The 17,330-nt window shown below is 30.6% G+C and overlaps 1 protein-coding gene across 1 annotated transcript in view; it reads right to left on the bottom strand.

Moving 5' to 3' along the window:
• Nucleotides 1-9,915, bottom strand: part of LOC111031844 — a 29,831-nt gene extending 19,916 nt beyond the window's left edge. The window contains exon 1 of the mRNA XM_022311953.1: nucleotides 9,492-9,915. The gene's annotated coding sequence lies outside the window, so the exon portion shown is untranslated. The remainder of the gene's footprint in view (nucleotides 1-9,491) is intronic.
• Nucleotides 9,916-17,330: the final 7,415 nt, after the last annotated feature.

Raw genomic sequence — 17,330 nt, 5'->3', positions numbered from 1 at the left:
TCATAAATATTATAATAATGTACTGTTATTATAGCTTATGAGTTAATACTAAAAACGTACTATAGAACAGTAGGAATAGCTTAAAAAAGTCTAAATATTTTGAAATACCGTTGTGTATGGAAAATAATAGTTGTTTAAATGATACCAAAAAGTTTCAAGTCCTCGCGGTAAAAGAGTTCATGTATCTATACGCTAAGACTCATAAAAATGAAGTTTAAGAGGTAATAAAATCAAGGATTCAAACGAGGAATAGATGCTACTATATGGGATCGGTGGTATATTAAAATTTACTATCTTATCGAAAAACCTGGACACAAATTTACCACTCCTTAATACGAATTGTAGTGATTTGAGGCTGAAAAACGTGGTCGTTATTACATAAGGTTTATTATTTATATTATGTAGAATACAATAAATTAAAGACTTTTAAAAGAAAAATGCTGAGGATAACTTTTGGACCTTGATTAGATGAAAGGCTGAGAAAATCGAGGATCTGAAGAACTAAGACAGTTACATTAAAAGCCTGACATCATAGGGAAATTTAAAAAGGCAACTCGATTGATTTGGACACACGCGAAGAAAAGTAAATACTTTCGTATATAACGTTTAATTGGAGCAGACAAGTAGGACAGAAAGAAAAAACCTCTGGTGCCTACGTCCGAGTTTAAAGTGGGAATATCAAATTAAAAAAGAAGGTAAGTGAATGTCACTCTGGTGTGCTTTGGGTGTCTAGACAGTCGTTGGTATGGATGGTATTAAATTTGAATACAATGATATAATATCATTTTATAGTTTTATACGAAAAACGATTTTGAGCGAAGGCGGTATGTCAGTCTATAGGAGATTTTATATTGTACCTATTAGTTATTAATAATACGGTTTTTGTTTGTTTTTACTGTCGCTTATGAAAACTATTAAGAATTTTTAAATTTTAACCTCTTGAATGCACCAACTAGATTCACTTTCTTACCAGAAAGGTTGTTTTTGAAGAAAATCGAAGTAATTTAAGTGCCCCAAACCGTGGTCCGTGATGACAGACACACCAAAACAATAAAATAAAAAAACACACGTCATTGTAAAATCAATACATTCATCTAAAATGGATTTATAGAATCTAAAAATGCTAATATGCACCAAATTCTGGCTGATCTTGAAAATTCAATAGTTATAATATTACATTTATTGAAAGTTTAAAATTAAAAATAAATTTACTTATTGAATTAAATTTTAAACGATACACATAATAATAATACATAAACATATTGCCAAAAAAGCCTATGGGTTGGTCATAGTGTTTCGAGTCACCCGTACAGTTATTTAATCTTGTCGTAATAAACAGTTAGTTGGAGCTATACACAATATTTGAAAATTGAATGCTAGTGCCAAATCATTTTAAGCTATAACTTAGTAAACAGTTCGAGCTTTTGGGTACTCCTAATCTCTTCCAGTTCTAAAACTATGTACGATAATTTGATGTAAGGCAAACGGGCGATGCGCAAACGAAGCACAACCCAAAAATCGAAGAATGCGCAACTGTCTTACGAAAAAGGTCGAAATGAACAATAGTGATGCGCAAACGATGTACGGCCGGGGAGATGTGAAAGTTTTAAAATAGCAAAAGCTGGGAGAGGACATTCCCCTCCACAATGCCAATTTCGTTTTGTGAAATCATTTATCCATGGAACATTTTATTGTATCCTTTCCTTTCTTCATAGCTTGGGCCATCAAGACTATAAGCGCACTGATAAACGGACGTTTGTAAAATTACAGAAAATAATATTGTGTGACTGTGAACCTTATAGAATCCCATAATGTAAATATTATTTGTACTGTAGTAATCCGGTAAGTGGTAAGCCGTACATTCCTGGACATATACGGAAAATATAAATATGCAGAGTCACACGACCCCGAATTTAAATGAATCCGGAAAATTAAAAAACGATACTAAAGCGCTAGTTCAATTTCATATTTAAAATTAAAATGTATAATGTGAAGTAAATTCTATTACAATATTGTAAGCTATTGAGTTTAAGCATATTATACTTATGTTAAAATATTTTTCATAAAAGAAAGTAAATTCTTCATAAGTCATAATAAACGTAAAATTGTTTTATTTTGTTCATATATTTTGAAAACTGATATTAAAAATAAAATATTTGAAATGTTAATAATTATTTTGTAATACATATTATAAAATTCATATATTATGATCTTCGAAATTTTTTTATTAGTTTTAAAATGAAAAACAGTATTTAGTGCAATGATTAAATTACTACAGAACATAATTCTGTTACAATTTATTTACTCAGTATAAAGTAAATACTCGAGTCCCTGTTCAATTGACAAGAGTTGTTTCATACATTTTCCTGGTATTGTTTTTTCTTTTCAATTATCGTGTTGAATTTTCTCGTTTCCCGATCAATGAAAGCTATCAATGAGGACAAAAAGGAACCCTCCTTTGATATTTTTAATCATAAGCATACCTAGGGGTATGTAGGGTATTCGGTACTATAAACTCTGTGAAAGAACTTATATATACAAGCTTGAAGGTCTTTTTTCTCGCAGCACTCAATATAAAATTTAAAATTAAATTTCCAAAAACCAACTCTGAAATAGATATTTAAAAAAAAATAGCAAGCTTTTGAAAAAGCGGGTAAGTGGGTAAATGCCTGCTGTACATTAGGTGTATAGAGAGTCCCTGTAATGAATGTGTTAAATTTGAATTCAATGATATACAATTATTGCACCTAAACGAGAAACGATTTAAAGTGAAGACAGTCAGCCTATAATACTACTAAGCATTAATTGATGATAATATTGTGATCAAAGTAATTTATTTTACTACTATAAGCGTCACAGTAAATCGTACTGCAGTAGGTTACATTAATTTTGCAAAAAAAAATTACATTTGAAAATGTCTTTGTGTGTATAAAATACAACACTATACTCTTAAAATCTCAATGGGTCGTTAATGTAAGTCTCGTTAACACAAGTCTTAATAGATTTTGTAGAAAACCAATTTTCGTTAAATTTTTTCTGCTCATCCTGGCGTTTTTCGAAACTACTGATAATTTTAAATTTTGGCCTCCCAAAATCACCAACTAGATTCACTTTCCCACCAGAAAATTAAAGGATTATTTCAATTACTTATAGTGTAAGAAGACAAAAATAAAAATAATAAATATCATTGTAAAATCAATAAATTCATCATCCCGCTCCGAATATAAAATACCCATCTTTTAGATGCTTATAAACGTAAGAACTTTATGATAATACATTTTGTAATCAGGCTAACCATTCTGCCTAAAAAATAATATATATTATTTATGTGAAATTATTTTTTTACTAAAGGCTCATCTTGTTTTGGCTCAAGAAAATCAAATAGTTTTTTGATTATACCTAGGATTGTCACTGGTTACAGAAAAAAAATTAGTATAGACTAAAACAGTCCCGTCAGGCGTTACTATGGAATTTTGATTTCAAATAAAAGAAAATATTATTTTATTTATTAATTGATATTCAAATGCACAATAAAAGTTTTTTTTATGTTTTTAGCTTATAGACTCAAGAACAACTTTGCCGATTTTAACGAATTTCAGAGATGGTTCTTAGAGACATCAGAAAAGTTTGAAGAATATTTTGAGCCACGTTAAAAAATATACCGAGTATAAAATATAAAACATACCAACACACCACCGGTGGATTGCCCATTTCGATCGAATTAGTTCACCACTTCACAAGCTAAGTACACTGATAACGATTTTAAATCAAATTGAGGTACACCTAACCTAATTACACACTGATACAGTGTCGTATTTAATTTAATTTTTTTTTTTCCGGAAAAAGTTGGATATCACAGCAGGAATTATTATATAATTGCATAAATTAAATTATACAAATAATGTGATTAAATATGCATGTTACCTATGACATGTCAATAATGAATGAACCTATAATTTAGTTCATGTAAAAATAATAATACGAGAAAAAATTACCATAGGTCAGAAATTTTACCTATATTCTATTCTAATTCATTTTTTGTACCTAAATGACTATTCAGTTCTGAAACAATATAAATGCATTTCAATACTGGAAATGAATAAATTTAACAGAATACTGTACAAAAATGTATTAATGCATCCCACAACCATATGCATATTACAAAATGCCTAGAAAATAAATAAATCTACTGTACAAAGAAAATACGGAAAAACGCTGTTAAAAATTATGAAATTGTTCTTTATTAGGTAGGTACGCAAAGTATAATGTATAAAAAGTTGCATTTAAATTGTATTGTACAGTGTTAAAGTGTTATAATTTATTTAAAACTTATTCGTGTACAAATATTTTTATACCTTATGAAAATCAAATTCATCCACAGATTTTCTGAAATTGTAAACGAATTTTTCTTTACTAATATGCGCATTAAATTTGATTTATTTTAAGTTTTTCATAAATAGATAATGTATTATGAAGGAAAATGGTTTAAAAAAAATAGTAATGTACACATGCGTAACTAAAATAGAAAAATACCAGAATTGTATTATTATATTTAAAACACATAATAACTTTTTTCAAAATATTCTTTTTCTGAATTTTCTGATATAATATTATATTTTATAAATTATTCATAAGCTATACAATTTCCATAACTACAGTTACACCGTGTATAATAATAGTCAATTATGGATAGACCCAAAGACATCAGACAAAATCTAAAATTACACGAAAATAGCTGATGTAAGTAAAAAAGAGGTAGCCAGATAAGAGACAAAGTTAAATAGGGACATATGATAGGATCAGCCCCTTATAGTTGGGAGTAAAGAGTGAAAAATAAAAAGAAAGAGCAGTAGAAAATATATTATAATAAAAAACTAAAATGATTTTGAATGAATACCTCAAATTAAATGCAATACAGTTTTGGTATTTTAATCAATTGTAAAAAAATAAACTAATTAACTTATACAAAGTTTTTACCATAAAATCTCGTCTAAAAATTAGATTCACAAATTGGCTATTTTGAATTTTTATTTTCGTATTAAAAAAAAAACGTTATGTAGTATTTGTAATATTATGAAAGTATGAGTTATTAAAAAAAAGTTTAAATATTGATTTACAACAAAAGTTATTTCATTTGTCAGGTTTTTCTGCTATAGCCTGGATATGAATTCATTTTAATTCTTAATACAAGGCAATAATAGTACATACAACATTTGAATGAACAAGTTTTATTTTTCCTATGTTTTATGTTTTAAGGACGCATTATTATTATAAATTGCATATACTATATAGGTTTGTTTAAGTTAATATTTCAAAAAATTTTCATTATTATCAAATTCGAGACCGGGTCATGAGTAGCCTATATTACCTATTTAATCTTGCAACTATAACCAAATGATCACAATACACTCTGAATATATTATAAATTCGTACTCAGATATTTGTATGCATTTATTTTTTGTGATCATTAACCAGATGGATCATTGAAGATAATAACAAATCAATAAGACAATTTCTATACAAAAACCAAAAAATGCCTATGAAACTTTTTTCTTATTAATTTTGAATTCTATTTTAATTAATGTAAAATTAAAAAATCAAATTGAAATATTAATTCACGGTAAATATTGTGATAGGTATACCATTATTTAAATGATTGGGATTAAAATATAATTTGTTATATAAACATACAATCAAAAAAATTAAAAAATTAAAAAATTAAAAAATAAATATATTTAATATAATATTAATTAAGTGTAGGGTTTTATAGGTTTCACATTTCGGCATGTCAGATATGTGCGTGATATATTTCTCTTGCAATTTTATAATATTATAATATTTATAATAAACGAGCCCGTCACGCAATTCCCGTACAGAAAAACTCGTAATTTGATATTTTACCGACTATATCGGAAAAATTCCAAGTCTCTCTAATGGTTATAGGTAAAAAAAAAAATGCATAAATAATAATATACACACTCACACGATCACACTTAATATATGTATATTATACAATATTACACACTGTATACATTCAGAACAGATGGAACCTATCAAACAGTCGTTTATCTGGCCTGTACGCTCGGTTAACGTTTAATATGTACGCGTGGATCGTATATTAATAAAATAGATTGACAGTAACGTCCTGTTCTGTGGTACGTTGGCAGATGAGATATTGATCCGAAAACGGTATGTACCTCTCTAGACCCCCCCCCCCCCACGCGAATCCATGACTCGGGGCCGCAATCCTCAACCACCCCCGCCGGCCTACCCGTCGACTCCATAACATAATTGTTGTATATTATAATATATACAGGTACGCGGTACATCTACTTTGGCGATATTAACTGTTATTAATGTAAAATATATAGCCACAATATTAATAACTGTCCTCAAAGAATAAAATGCCTAATACTGTTATCTAATTATCAACAATATTAATGATGATCGTCGAACAACTTTGTGCGTGACAAATGATATGAAACTGTTGTTTACAATTTAAATATTGAATGCATTATTATGAAATATAACTTCGTAGGTATCCGTACTGAAAAATAAAATAGCTGATTTATATTGTTTTATTATATGCGGATTAAGTAGATATTTAAGCACGGAATTAAATGTCCGGTGAACATTTTCTACAAAATAAGGAGAAAATATTACATACTGTCAAAACAAAATACATTTGCTTATGATATTGTACTTTTTCCAATCACACCTATGTGCATAAAAATAAAAACTACCAAAAATAGAACGCACAAAATATAATAGTATCTACCTGTAAATATTTTTAACACCTTTAAAAAAAAAACGTTAGAAAAAAAGTTAAATAAATAGCAAAAATAGAAAAAACCTCCATTCAACGCAGGCGTATTATGCAAATATCTAGACCCTTTAAATTTCCTACTTGTATTTTATAGGGTAGTAACTAGTAAGTAGTAAACAACCATTTTACCTTCTACGATTTTTCGGTAAATATTGTTAGATTAAACCAATCGTTCATTATGACTTTGGGAAAGTTTCGATACAGGGAAATAATTATTTATCTCACAAATCACAATGCTTAAATTCTAACGATGATGCTAATAATATACTTGAATAAATTAGATTTTAGACGCATATGATTATAATATATTTTTAATCGTTTTATCCGCGCATTTTTAGCAACACTGCAATACATTCAGCTGAAAAATAAAAACGCAATAATAATCGTTACCGTTCTGTACACCCACCAGTAGAGCAAAATTTATGACCCACCCACACCCCTACCACACACCAACAGTAATTAAAATACCCTACTACGTGATCTTGATAAAATCCTCGTAAAATGAATTTCGTGTGACATATCTCGTATATGAGAATGTCATCCATCCCACTCCTCTCGCTCGCTATACATGTGACACTGATATACACAATGCACTCATATGCCGGATGAACATACAATTTTACAAAACGTAAAATGTTTAGTGAAATGCTTATGCTTTTTCTTTCGGTTGTCATCGATACACTTGTCACTTTACACGCGATATACTGCGATTTGCTCGTTGGTTTTTTATTTCAATGTTCGTATCATATCATATAGATCTTTATTTTCATTACAAGTACACACGTCATCGCTGTTACCATATTATTATCGCCATACCATTCATTGTAAATTAATAATTTACATATCCGGGCTATCCTTGTAGGTAAGAATCAAATTTTATGCTATAGTTAACCAACTTAAGTTTAATATAATGTCTATAATATTTAAATTTCTATGTGTTACAATTTAAAACTATGATGGCTGGAATATGTATCTATAAGCATTGGTCCAAATGGTGTGGCTTTAGCAACATAAAAAGTTAACGTGCAGACAAGGTAAATAAATAATATGTATATATGTAAAAGTATATATTTAAGTATTCGAGAAATGAGGTGTCAATAGATTAATACAGACATGAGAACATTTTCAGACCTGTATAAATGTAATAAAAATACGTCAATAGTTGAGTGAGAATATTTTACTGAAATTAATAGAAACAATAAAGGCTTTGCAGAGGGACTTGAAAACGGTTGTGATGATCATAAACATAGACTAATCGAAGATAATTTGAGAGATTTAATTGCACACAATTCTCGATTAAATGTGTAACATTTGCAAGCACATTAAGTAATTGATTACGTGTAATTTATATTATTTATAACTATATTAAGATATTTATTGATATTTTCCTTTGCACATTTATGAATTATTGTGGATTTGTAATACATTTTATTCGATTTAATTTATATTTAATTAGAGATTTATTTTTGATTTAGTTTATTCATTTCAACACTATTATTATTATTATTAATATTACGTTCTCATTTGTTGTGTGAATTATCCGGATGCCGACAAATGGAATCATGTCATCCGTATATTGCCGTGCAATTCAAAATAACGATTGAAATTTCAATCGTACTTGCAGTATTTATGTCGAATTATCACGTCTATCGTGGCTAATATTTGACGGAATACTTTTATTAAATTTTGAAACTTGCAATTTGCGTTCAACAAAAAGTATTATAGATGAATAACAAAAGTACATTTGGTAGAATATATATAAGCACCAAGATCTTCCCTCAAGCTCGCTATATTTATGAATTATGATATTCAAATTTCAAACTCCTATATCATTATATGTACATTTGAAGGGTACCTACCTATTTTTTAAAACATTTTATTGAGTTTATTTATTTTTGATATTGGTACTTCCTTAGTTATAGTTTGCGTTTGCTACGATCAAACAACGTTCAAAAATCACACCTATGACGTATTATAAGGTTAATAATTCGTTTAACATCAGTTATTATCTATCTATCTATATATATATATAGAGAGTTTATATTATATTATATAATATTATCGAATCGTCTGTTTGGTAATAAGTCTCTATCTATAAAGGCATAAAATAATGACTCCCACATTATGATACACCATATAAAAACACAAATCGTGTATTTAAAACATATCGACCATAAAAAATATAATCAATGGTCTAAACACCGAAAATTGAAAAGGTATTTTACATTTATACAGCTATAAATCGCAAGCGACGTAATAAAACTATTATACTTAAAAGATAGGAAGGCAAAAATCTTTTTTAAAATACATCTAAAACGTTTGACATCAAAATAATATACAGTACACACACGTTATTTGGTTCAATTGCACATAATATTATCATTATTGCATTAAAAAATTTGATTTGACCATAAGAAAATATGTATTTGTGTATAGTAATATTATCATCAAATAAATTATTCAATGTACGTATATGGTTTTAGTTTACACTTAACGTCTTAACGCATTGTTGGACTCTTAAGCTACATTTGCTATTCTGACTCGGACTTGTAACAGATTTTTCATGGGAAACTTCATGACGTAGGACAAGCTTTAAAACCATTGGTACGAAAACGCCGTCTTATATATAATACATTTATGCGATTGACGAAGAACTCGTACTCACTTTTCTTGTACAGTAGTCGAGTTGACGAGAACGACATTGCAACGGATAACGACGGTACGGGACGATCATTGCTGTTCGTGTCGCGATGCTGCGAGTGTTCCGACTGTGGCGGCGGCGCGCATGTTTCAAACGGCCGGCGAGTTACGATGACGGTGTGCACGGTGCGACCCGTTTGCCCGGCGGAATTTATCGCTAGCGGGTGCAGGCTGTCGTCACGGCGGTGGCGGCGTCCGACTGTCTTGGCTCGGGCGGCGGGTCAGCGTATCGTCGCAGACTTGCGTTCAGCAGGCGCGTAAGTCGTGGCGGCGACCGCGACGGACTGGTGTTGCACACGCGTCGTACGCGGCGGCGATGGCGGCGGCGGCGGAGGCGTCAACTCCGAACGACATCTGTACCCGAACACGAGAGGCCCACACTGAGCGGCCCCGCTTTGAATCCGACGAGCGTGTTAACAACAAAAACGGAATGATCAATATTTCTGCCCCTATTGGCGCGCGCGGCGGATACGTCACGCGCGCCCCGCGGCCGCCGGGAAGAAAAACAAATAATTTACTCGCCGTAGAGCCGTGCGATACGATAAACGGTACATTTTTATCTAATTTTTCGTCCGATCGAGACGTGATTTTTGCACCGTCGATTTATCCCCCGGTCTCGGCCAAAGGTTAACGATTGATTCCCTGCCACCCACTCACACCCCGAGCACACCCGGCATACAGGGTGATTCGCCAAACATCTTATTATATACCATCAAACGCACTTAACCTTTTTTTGTTCAGTGTTATCAGTTGATCAATTGTTTTTTTTTAATTGCCCGTGTACCAACTGAATCCGGACGAGTGGCTTTCGAGTCATTAATAAACCGTCACTGGGTGAACAATAAAGATAAAAATATTATTATAGGCCAATTATCATGATATAGGTTGGCCAGGTATATTACGGGAGCTATAAATCTGATGACGATTTGAATGTTATAGGAATTAATCTATTCAAATTGTATTACTTGTAAAAATTCTTTGAGAGGGTATAATAAGTAGATAGGTATAAGTATAGGTAATTAGTAATTACTATATAAAACTAAAATATTATACTACTTACATCGTTTTTGTATTTCATATTGTAAAAACTGTTATTAATAATAATATTATTGTACTGTAGGTTCGTGTATTTTAATAACTCCTAAGCTACTTATTCGGATTTCGATTTAGTTCCTTTAATTTTAGAGTTTAAAATTATCTCTTTAACAATTATTCACAGTAAAAAGGGTGGTTCTCATTAGAGGAAAAGAACTTTGCACCTGATAACATTACGGTTCGTAAGTATAGATAAAAATTCCAAAAATCAGAACATTATTGAAGGATAAAATATAGTGAGCATACTTGGCTTGAACCACTCTGTATAACAGTCAAATGCGTTTAAAAAGCTCCAAGCCATACATAATGTATTGTATTGTACATTTTACACTCATAATTATATTATATACTTAATATGTTATGCTCAGAACAGGGTTTTCGTCGATCAACAGTTATTATTGTATTATTAATATACATCGACCGAACAAATAATACACGTGACCCTACCACCCACGACCCACCATTCATAATTCACCAATTACATCGCTCCCCGACCGCAGAACGAAAATATTAATATACCTAATAATGTGCAGCCTATAAAATGTATATTATTATAACTCTGAAACTCTTCGCCGGGACTCCCGTTTCCGCTTTTTACTTTTCGCCGTCCCTCTAACGTTTCCGACGAGACAATATGCACACGCAAAGCTCCTTTCCGCTCCTTATCCCACTCCTTATCAGCTCGTTTCCGCTCGTTTCCGTCAGCGCAACGGCACTCTGTTTCATTTCCATACCGTAGGCCTACCCCCCCCCCCCCAGCGCCGTACGACACACCACACACATCATCATCGGCCGGCCACACTGCCAGTCCATCGACGAAAATAGCCGATTTCGATTTTTGATGAGACGCCGACGCGACCGGTAGAATGCGCTTAGGTCGTGACGTCGAGCAATGATATAGAGGCACTCGCGCGTTCGGCGTGGCGCCGCCGCCGTCTGCGTTATAATAGACGATCGAGCTTGAAACGTCTCTTTTTTTTCCCCCGATAAACGTCACAATTTGCGCCTCCATAGTAGGTAGATACGATCGGTCTCGAAGGCCGATGCACATCTTAATTATGATAATAATTTGATGACGGGCGCACGGCGGATTCATGGTATATTATAAAATGTTTACTTCCACAACCCTTATTGCACTCGCCGGGCAGCAAACGGTTATACAATTCATTATAATATATTATATTATTATATTTGTATGTAGAACGTGAAACTCGTAATATGACATTCGCATGTCGTTGAACTCGTGATTTTTTTTATGATACGGAATAACGACTGCAACGAGTCGATAGGAATAGTGAAAAACATGAGCGGGAAATTATTTTTTAAGACAGATTAAACATTATTAAGCACATACGACTGGAGCGTCTGAAACACGACGTATCAACAACATTATGATCAACTTAATCTGTCATATTTTGATAAATCACCTATGGCCGCCAACACTTCTACAGTTTATATAGTAAACGCATTAATAATAATTTTGATTAAAATAAATACCTATACTTATTTCAAATTTGGTATCCATTCTAAAAACCAACAAAATATGCCTATTTAGTATTTAGCATGCTTCGTACAAGTTTAGGAAAAAAAATTGAGCTCTTGTAAATTAAATTAATATCAATTGTTAGAGTTGGATATAATGATGAATTTATTATTAACCCAAGGGCGTAGTTAAATAATTAGTAAGTTAATCAAAATTGATTTTTCTACCATTGGCATTTAAAAAAAAAGCCCATTAGGTACCTGCAGAATACATTAAAAATATAAATAGTTGTCAAACTAATATTGATTTTGTTACTGTGCAACTACTGAGTTACGTGTTTAAATAATTGTATGCTATTATAAAAAAAGTTTCCGTCAAAAATAAGATAATTTAGTTAGATTATCTCCAAGTACCATACAAATACCATACCTTTATATTATTATATGTAAATACCAATCAACGCTAAAACATCTAACATTTTGTGTTCCGTGCAAATATAACTAAAATAAAATTATTCGTAATGTATAGTTGTTGTTAACAATTTATTAAACAATCCACTTTTAAGTTTTTTTTAGCCCAGTCATCTAATTTCGTTTGTAAAATTGTTAGTCACTAATTATTAATTTCTTCAACATCGTTAGCGCGTAACTTATAAATGGGAGAAGGGACATATTACGATCGGACTTAGGATTTGGTATTCGAACTGTTTAGTTATAGTACCTACCTAAACATATCTTGCGACCTTCCTAACCGAGCTTGACCTTTCATACGTATGAATAATAAAACCCTCATTATTATGTTTATAATTACAATTATTATTTAATAATATTCGTATCTATATGCATTGATAAAGCAAAATTTAAAACTATTTTTCTTCGACCTTTTGGATCTTGGTGACACCTGTTAATGGCCATTACAATACATATTTTACCTGTTTTTGAATTTTAGGTGGAAATATTTCAAAGCGGATTTCAAAAGTAATCTTGATAGTTCACGAAGAAGGCAAGCTACATATTTGTAACAAAAAAAATTTTAAAATGTTAAATCTACATATAACTGCAGCTGTTATTTAAGTGCTGTTTTTGTTACTCCTGGCATCACTTTTTGGAGCAATAACACACCAGTCCACTTATATTTTAACACGGCCAAAAACCTATAAAATATATTTTATTGAGATTTGGTACGTAACAAAAAATTGTTGACAGATCCTTCATAGACCCCATTTGAAATCAAACATGTTCATTGGAGCCTATTATTCTATTGATATAAATAAATATATTATACTTGTTAATGTGAGAAATACGAACAACATTTATATAATAATAATGACATGTTCCCTATAGATATAGGTAGGTACGAAACTACGAGCCGTAGTCGTAATCGTATGATTTTTAATTGAAAAGAGATTCGTTAGGTTTTTATTTAGTCTCTGTGATTTTAACGGCATGCTGCTTAATAATAATTGGAATAATATGGATCATCGCGTCCATGAACCACTTCGGTCCGCATTTCAATCGCACCAGGGTATTGATCGCATATTCCTGCATACTGTATCATCTCTCTCGATCTCATTCGTCTTATCGTAGCAGTCTATATCGTCATTCGTCCAAGTTTATATAAATATATAATATTTTATATCATAATACTAATATAGTTATACGAATTACGAATAACGATACACGATACACGTAACATGTATATTGTGGTTTGTCATTAATATTGTTATCATAAATTATATTAATAATTTACCTTGCACAATCGTCACACGTGCTCGCTGAGGCCGCCATGAATCATGGGGTTAGTACCTTATACAACCGACTTAAGTATACTTAACGTCATAACCTGTATTAGACATTATAGTATTAGTACCTATACTTAGAGCTATGATCATTAATCCATATTCACATCATATGTTTCAATGTTTGTCGAATTAGTATATTGCAATTTTCCAATACCTATCTTCTACAAACAGAATAATATAATTATAATTATTTTATTGCAAATATTATAATGATTAATAATAATCGAAGATATAAGCTTTATTTAAAAATGCATCTGTATTCAGAGTAGCAATAATTTGTAATGCAGAGTCGGGGTGGAAGAACCGTGCTTAAAGTACCGTCCGGACAAAGTGCAAATGAGCCAAAATAATTTGTATAGATTCAAAGTACAAGTGGTGGGCTAATATGTTAGAGTGGAAACTAAGTTGTACTTATAATATTACACATATATTAATAGCACGAGTTGAGTGTATATTATGTTCCACAGATAACTGTACAATTATATTATATAATAGGTAGGTATACAAATAAATACCTTACGTGCAACTAATAATGTTAAATTATGTACTACCTATTGTATTTGTAATTATATAATATTATCTATGTACATTTTTGTATCATGTTATTAATATATCAATAATAAACAATTATTTACAATGAATACCTATATTATTTTTTTTGAAATGTAATACCTGCTTAATGTTTTTAAATGCAACTGTGTTATTTTAATATAAGTACTTATTTGCACGATTATAGTGTATAAAATGTATTTAAATTATCAATAAGAAAATTAAAAGTATAATAAAGCTGTTTATTTTTAATAATATTTGTTATTATATCTTACTTGTTATCAATTCTCCGATTGATTTACAATTGATTTAAGTTGTGTATTATAATATAAAGATAAAAAAAATCAAACCAAACCAATTGTATTTGAATACAAATGATCTACAATAAATAATGGTAAAATAAAATATCAATTAAGAATGGGAACTACAATTTATAGTTGTAATTAAGTCAACGGTTTTTAATAGTAAACACTTATTTATTTTAGTACCTATAGTTATTTTCACTAAGTTTATAATGAAGATAACTATATAAGTCTTAGTTAACATAACAATATCTTAGTTACCTTAACTTTAAATATTTTTCAAGCAAACTAAATTAAAACGTATTTAACATTACCACTTGAAAAATAAAGCAAAACCGACTGCATATTTCAGTTTAAATAACTATAATATTTTAGTAAATTAACTAACCTTATAGCTATTCCTATGGCAATTATTAAATACAGTAAAACCTACTACTTTTATATTATAAATAACTGTTTTGTTTTTTTCCGTGTAGGCATTGATTTATATCTTCTGTGCGCCTACTCTTGAGATCACGACTTCCTAACGTATTCGAGCGATTTGTCGGGAGATCTTTAAAAATCTGGAGCATCATTTCGGCCAGTGAATAGATTTTGTCATTAGACCAATTCTTCAGTGCTCCGATATTTGACATAATATTATTCTAATAATATAGGTACGGTCAGTATATTAGACAAAAAGTTAACTTTTTTAACTTTTAGACTGAATTATAAATCATCCGTAATTTTCGTTGTAACAAATAGGTACCTGAGAATTGACTATTGAATACTGTGACACAGAACTATATATGTTCTAAGCACTTACATTGTCCGTGGCAAAAGATTTTTATAGTTTTTCTAAATCAGAAATGTATCTAGTTTTTTTATTAAATCGATAATTATTTATTAAAATCTTATTTCTATTTTTTAGTTTTATTTGTGAAAACATGTGAATATAATGTTGTATTTGAATGATCATAATATGGCTTGAATCAAATGTGTACCTCACTTATTTTTAATTCAGATTTCAAAATGAAATTACTTGAATTTTAGTAATTTTGGAACCGCGACAGTAGTGTAGCTAAATTGTCTATCTAAAACGCCGTGTGATCATAATTTAAGTATAGAAATACATAATAATATTATGACTTACATTTTATAGGTAAGTGAATAAACCCTCCTTAAAGGTGACGTCAAAATTTCACATTAACATAAGAAAACCTACATAATAGGTATTGTGTAATACCATACATCTATCACTCCACTCAGAATCTCAAAACTAAAAAATAATATTTCGATATTCGTATTTTACCGACGAGGTTTCGGATGCAAGGGTTGTGTCAGTTATATAATATAGACTATGTCCTTCTATAAACAATCATCTAAAACTAAAATATATGAATAATTACATTAATTACATGATTTTACATTCACTGTAGCCTGTAAGCAATCTTCCAAAATGCTCTTAATTATACACACTTCATCGTCAGGATCACCGGCAAAGATGCACGTGACACTATTTACACCAATGGTCTTCAACCCGGGCCCGCGTCCCCTAGGAAGGAGTAAATACATTTTAGAGAAGGGGTGAAAATTTTTCATCATGACATATTATATCTTGTGTCCACGAAAGCTGGATACATTCTATTACCCAGTTACCAACATTACTCAGTAAGTACCCTATACATATTTTAGAATTCTGTCTGCGGGAGACTGATGATCCAATAGTCTAATTTCTTGTCCTGCAAACAGAAATCAAAAATACATATATGGTGGTAATTTAATTATATAGTGTACCCTATTTTTGAGAGTTGTATTTTTATATTATATGACCACGTGTATCGTGTGTGTATATCTATATATTGTTGTAAGATCCAGTATTTAAACATTATTTAAGAAGCCATATTAATATACGAGTATTATGCACCACCCGTTGATTTTTAGCCGCTATCTAAATTACAGCATAAAGAGGATTCGAGCGTGCAAAAAATATTCATCCTGCGTATTTATAGAAAGCATTGTTTTTAGAATATTGAAGAGTATCTTTAAAAATAGACATAGGTACCTATAACCGTTTGCAACCTAATAACTAGTAATTATTCAGCCACTGAGCTCTATATTTACCATCAAAACACGCAATCGATGCCAATGACCAATACATATTATTATATTGGAAATACTGTACAAGAGTGTAGTTTGGAATGCCTTTGTCAATTGTATAAGTGAAATTAGTGCATTGGTGTTATTAATCACTTACATCCTCTGGTACAGGCGGTATTATTATTATAATTACTAATTATAATATAACATGAGAAAAACAAAAACCTGTCACTCGAGGTTGAGCTAGGTCCAGTGGCGTAAAATTAGCCAATTACTCAGACATAGTCAGAATTTTCACGCCGAGATGCTAATATGTGCTGCCACCTTTTTCATATAACAGTACATTTCTGACAGTAATATTTAATTTTAGGATATGATAAGTACGATATTTAGTTGAATAGAAAAACTTATTCCATAAAAAACCATAAATAGACAATTATTTACAACATTTTAATAAGCAATAAAGTACATAACTTAAAAAGTACCTATAGAATA

Source organism: Myzus persicae, unplaced genomic scaffold, assembly GCF_001856785.1.
Source record: "Myzus persicae strain clone G006 unplaced genomic scaffold, MPER_G0061.0, whole genome shotgun sequence".
Lineage (NCBI taxonomy): Eukaryota > Metazoa > Arthropoda > Insecta > Hemiptera > Aphididae > Myzus > Myzus persicae.
Note: the sequence above shows the minus strand (reverse complement) of the source record. Positions and strands in the feature narration are given on the sequence as shown.